The sequence below is a fragment of the Pyrus communis genome, chromosome 6 (assembly GCF_041283825.1).
Source record: "Pyrus communis isolate YQ-2024b chromosome 6, ASM4128382v1, whole genome shotgun sequence".
NCBI classification, from domain to species: domain Eukaryota; kingdom Viridiplantae; phylum Streptophyta; class Magnoliopsida; order Rosales; family Rosaceae; genus Pyrus; species Pyrus communis.
The window spans coordinates 13,916,233-13,922,335 of NC_142570.1; the positions used below are offsets into that span (position 1 = coordinate 13,916,233).

At 36.9% G+C, this 6,103-nt stretch overlaps 1 long non-coding RNA gene across 1 annotated transcript; it reads right to left on the reverse strand.

Annotated features, from left to right (window-relative positions):
• Positions 1-4,067: 4,067 nt before the first annotated feature.
• LOC137709724 (uncharacterized) lies at positions 4,068-5,075 on the reverse strand. The gene is made up of 2 exons (XR_011064921.2): positions 4,702-5,075; positions 4,068-4,351 (listed from the first exon to the last, which is right to left on the reverse strand). It is a non-coding gene; the product is annotated as an uncharacterized LOC137709724 (long non-coding RNA).
• Between the last annotated feature and the right edge of the window lie 1,028 nt (positions 5,076-6,103).

Sequence of the window (6,103 nt, forward strand, 5' to 3'; positions counted from 1 at the left end):
TAAACAGATTCTAAGCACTAAAGAACAAGAAAGTAAAGGGGGGTTTTGATTTGACGAAAATTGAAATAACAAAACAAGTTAATAAACTAAGCAGATTGTAAAACGAATTTGGATTTAATGAATGGAATGAAGGCTAGATAAGGGGTTCATCTCCATACATGTTATACTTGCATATAAAACGATTTCCAATTGCTTTTCAATAAACCATGAATTCTCAACGTCCCAGATTAACCGTGAATTGCACTAATTAACCCTCAGATTTTCCTAACGTTATTGAATTGGATGATTGCATACGACAACCCAAAACATTTCCCACAAGTCCCCTACATGAATTGCATAATAGAGATACAAGCAAGAATCATTAAGTTCTTTGAAAACCATAAGCATTGACGAAGCACTCGTTACTATGAACTGCATGAAACTTATGCCAAGAATTTACTTAACGCGATTGAGATCATCAACCTTTACTACTTGTGAATATAAGTTCATAACTATTAGGTGAAACTCACTTATATTCTAGCGTCATATTCATGCATGAAAATTAAGCGTGCACTCTCAATAAACATACATAAATAAGTTATCAATCAAACAGTTAAACAAATTGAATTCACAACTTATGAAACGCAATTAGAAGTAATCAAATCATATTGCAAGCATAAACATGTATTTCGAATCCCCCCCCCTAGCCAAGGGGGGTTTAGTTCCTCATACGTACAAAACAAAGAGAATTTAAATTAAACATTGAAATCAAAGGAAAAGAAACACCTAAACATTCCAACAACTCAAACTTGAATTGTATGAACGTTTAGGCCCTCTTCTCTTCCTCTTTGTTGCGGCATAAGGTCTAAGGATAGGTTTTGGGGTGGTATTTGTATGGAGGAATGGTTGTGTAATGGTAGGGTGTGTGTATGAATGGATGGGGAGTGGTTGAAATGGCTGAATGGATTGATTTCTGGTGTGTGAAATGGCACGGCACAAAAGGATCTTTGTTGGTGTGAATTTGTGTATGAATGAATCCCCCCTCCTTTGTGGCTGCAATGGATGTTTATTTATAGGTGGATGAATGATTAAAAGAGGGAATATGACAGCTAGGAGGTTGGTGGAAAGCTGGAAATGGGATGGGAGTGCATGTGGGTGAATATGTGGCTGCAATGATGAAGTGGACAACCTGGAAAGCTGCAACAAAGTGTGTGGAGGTGCTGGAATTGAATGGTTATGCACGGCAAAGGGATGTTTGGTGCTGGAAATGAATGTGAAAACATGTGAATTAAAGCTAGGGTGAATGATGATGAATGCATGTGGATTAAAGAGTGAATGGTGGCTGCAATAATGAAATGGAATGTTGGAAAGGGTATGAAATGCACGGCAAAGGAGAATGAATATATGGCTGCATGGTTGAATGATTAAAGGGTGCATGTGGGTGAATGTGTGGCTGCATGGTTGAATGATTAAAGGGTGCATGTGGGTTGGAAATGCATGTGGAGTGGCTTGTATGAAGGGGGAATAATGCACGGCAGAGAAGTGGAATGACAACTAGGTTATGATGATGAATGCATGTGGATTAGGTTGGAAAGGTGTGTGGAATGGCTGGAATGTGTGGTGATGAATGTGGAGTGGCTTGTGCAGCTAGGTTATGATGATGAATGCATGTGGATTAGGTTGGAAAGTGGTGGGTTATGCACGGCAAAGTGTGGAGAAAGAATGTGTGGCTGCATGGTTGTGTTGGTGATGAATGTGAACTCTTTGTTCTTCATTTTCATTTCTTCATCTCTTTATTTATTCCTAGCCTCCTTTGGTCTTCAATTTCGTCCATCTACTTGGCTTTAAGCATATGCAATCCATTTAATGCCCCAAACTACTCCAAAATGCACCAAAATGCACTTTCTTGCTCCTTTAGCCCTTTGGACCTACAAACACACGAAAATAGCTTAAAGTACTAAAATTACTAAGTACTAGCAACATAAATGCAAGAAAACAAGCAAACAAGGGCGCATAAATATGCCCCTATCAACATTGGGAGGCATCTGGATGAATGTTTGAATGATTGGGGTATTGAGAAGGTGTTTAGTATTGTGGTGGACAATGCTACATCTAACGATGTGGCAGTTGAACACATGAAGAAAAGATTAAGGTCCTTAAAGACCTTATTGTTGGAAGGGAAATACTTGCACATGAGGTGTGCCTGCCACATTCTTAATTTGATTGTTAAGGATGGAATGAAAGATCTTGCTAGCTCATTGAAAGGGATAAGGAATTGTGTGAAATATATTCACTCAAGTGCAGCCGGGTTGGACAAGTTTAGGGACTTTGCTATCTTAGAGAGGTCAGATAAGATGGCAACCATTCCCTTGGATGTAGCTATAAGGTGGAATTCCACCTATAAGATGCTTGATTGTGCTTACAAGTATCGAAATGTGTTTAAGAGAATGGCAGATGAAAATGCTCCATTTGTTGCTTATTTTGAAGAAAAGGTGGGGGACGAAAAGACAAAAAGGGTGGGGCCTCCAAGTGATGATAACTGGGAGGACGTACGTTCATTCACTCATTTTCTGAAGAAGTTTTATGAAACAACATTAAAATTCAGTGCCACCAAGGCTACAACTTCTAATTTGCTATTCTTAGAAATAAGTTCAATTCAAGTTGAGATTGACAAAAAAAAATGAAGGATACTAGAGATCCCACATTGCAAAAGGTGGTTTATTCGATGAAGAAGAAATTTGAGAAGTATTAGGGCAGGTGGATTCAACTTCTATAAAGAGCCAACAGAGGAAGAGCTTGAATTATACAAGACATGTGAAGAACTAGAAAAATGTAAGTATTGCTTTATTTTTTCTAATTCTAATTATAGTACTTCAATCCAATGTTTATTGATGTTTTTAATTTATTATTCAATATACTTCTTATTCTAATCATACATTTTTTATGTAACATTTGAATTGAAATAGTTGATGATTCTACATCTCAAGCAGGAACATCAATTCCAAGTGCTTCGAAGAATTGATTCATGGAAGATTTCACATGCATTGGTTGCTGCTACTTCAGTGATGTTGCATTATCAAAACAACAAGTTATTTGTTTTGGGATTATAATAAGGGGATTATAATAAGGGGATCTTATAACTAGAGCCATACTTTTGAGTTTTGAGTTTTTGTTTATGCATTATTGCTACAATTGAATTTAGACAATTATATTAGTTAGACTTTTGAGTTTGTGAACTTATAATTATTTGGATTATGTTTGCTGACATTGTTGTTGGCTTATTAAGTTTCAATTTGATTTCCATTTTAATTTATCAAGTCATGATTATGTTGGCTTATCATCAATTGAAAAATTACAGCAACAACTTCTTTTTCTCTTTTCTGGTTTGTTGTTTATAGGTCGGTACATGGTATTGAGCTGTTGTTTTTGTAGCTTATTTGCAAACCATCAGTTGTGCCATTTACCAACCCAACCAGCCAATAATTTTGGCTGAACCGATTTTTGGCAACCGCAAGAAGACAATTGGCTAGCGGTAATTGATTTTCAGTAATTATGTATATGTGGCTGGCAGGTGGCATAAGGAATGTGGCATGGTTTGCCAACCGAACCCAGCCCTAGCCATTTGAGAGAAAGGAAATGGTGGGACCAAGCTTCATTCCCCCTGATTTAGTATGTGGACCCCGCACCCGACCACCACTCTTTTATTTGGCGGGAAACACTGTGGTCTTCATGCCAATTAACTTGAATAAAAGCTGCGTGGATCAATTGGTCAAAAAATTCGGATTTGTCTTATAGTTTAATCCGTTTGCACATTGAAGATAATGCTCATTATGTTATTTATTAGGTCAAGTCGGATAAATGGTTTTTGCGAGATTAAAGTATTTGGAAGATAGTTTACGTAGTAAAAAAAAAAATTGAATTTTAGCTTTTGTGGTGCAATCCGTTTGCACATTTAATTAAAAAATGATTTTTCTTTTAAATTTCCATTAACATATGGGTAAAATTGTAATTTGATTCTTCTTCCTCATTTGTTTGCTCTTTTTTGTTTTGGGGACAAACTAAGTTACGTTTTTAATAAACAAAAAAACTAGTGCAAGGAAAAGATAACCCAAAAGGCATCCCACAACTTAAACACAAGCCCATCAAGAAAAAGTAAATACAACACAAAGCCCAAAAAGCATAACGGAAAGAACAGAAATTCTAAAACTAATGAGAAACCAGCAACCACCACCAAATCTAACGCGCCTCCATCGGAAGGCCGCCACCACCAAAAAAGGAACCAAAAAGAGCATCTAGATCAAAGGAAAATGAGGATGAGCTCTCTCTCTCTCTCTCTCTTTGGTTTGTATTTACACAAAACCAGGTCTGAAATCTGCAATAAATTTAGCTTGAATTCAGTAAACACAAAATTGTCAGCACGAATATCCAGCTCAGTTTGTTTCAAATTATGTTGTCAATCGTTGTATCATAAGCACAAACAGATTCAGAGGTCTCTGATACCAACTCCGGTATCTACCATTACAAAATTAGAACACGAAATCGAACCGAGCGAAAATCATCGTAACAGCTTTTGAGTAAATTTTGATTTCTTCAAAACGAACTCAAAGTTTCCTCCCAAGAAACTTGATCTTTTACTACATTAGAAAATTAAACCAACAGACAAAAAGAAAATAGCCAAAACTAACATTGCATTCAATTTGAAATGAAATTCAGCAACTTTACCATGATGGAGCGTCATAGGAAAGTTGGTCCTGCTCCGGCATCACCGAAATCTCAGTGACAAAACAGGAAAACCTTGTCCATGAACCCCGGCACGTGACCGCCGCCATCATCAGCATCTTCACCTTCTTCTTAAGCTTCTTCTGAAGCTCCAGCAATCTCGAAGCGAACTTGGAGTCCTCAAGCTCCTGCCGATCTCCACCACATCATTCCGGATTCCCAAAGCACCTCATATTGCTATTGCGATAGGTGGCTGCGACTAGGAATTGGATGAGGGAAAGCTGTCGTCGGACTACAGTGATGAGTGATCAAGGGTTTGGCGGAGAAACGACATGTAATTTTTGGGTTGCTTGGGTCGTCTGGTCAGCATAGGTCAAATTACATTTTTATCTTGCATTTAACAAACATCAAACGAAAAATTAGTTTTAGACTAAAATTGCAAATGGACTACATCGTAAGAGTTTAAATCTAAATTTTTTTACTACACAGCCATATTCCGAATACCTTATGATCACATGGACCATTTATCTGATTTGGCCTATTTATTACTAGAAAATAAATTTAAACTTTGAGATTGGTACAGTAAATAGACATAAATTTTAAAATTAAATTGTCACTTAGTATTACGATTTAATGATATTCTTCCTCAATTGTAAATGAGAGGTCACCAAACACAAATTTAAACCACATTATTATTCACCCATTATGACATTTAGTCCACTCTCCCACCTCCTTAACATGGATAATCTTTTTCATTTTTTGGAACAATCGATATTATAAACATTAAGAGGAAGAAGGTGCATTTAATCTCACAATGTGCTAGCAACATAGATAATATTATTTCCTAATATTATTTGTTCAAAAGAAAAGAAAAAATCTCAAAATTTGAATTAAATTAATGATGAAAAATTAGCCCACGTTCGATGAGATGACCGAGACATAATAAGTCTGAACACATGCCCGACTATCTGTAAGTCATGCGCATCAAACGTGTGACCCTCCCACCCACTTAATATGAGCCAAGTTTACAAGGAGGTACTTTTTTTTTTTAGACAAAATTTACAAGGCGTTGCATAACAGATTCTTCCGTTAATCAAATCGACTTGATGACGTCAAACGTACGTCTGATCCGAATATTCTTCGAATTTAAACAACCAATTTAATGGTCTCCATGATTGGAAATTACCTGACTGCCATCAAGGGGGACCTGAGACTAGGGGTGGGTTCAAAAAACCGAAAACCGAACCGAACCGAGGCCGAAAAAAACCAAACCGAAACTACCAAACCGAACCGAAAAAAAAATCATATATAAATACTAAAAAATACACGTTGCCATCAGGGTTTGAACCTTTTCCCTGCGGGTTGGGGTTGGTTGTTGCAAGCCAACTTGACTGTAAGCTTTGTG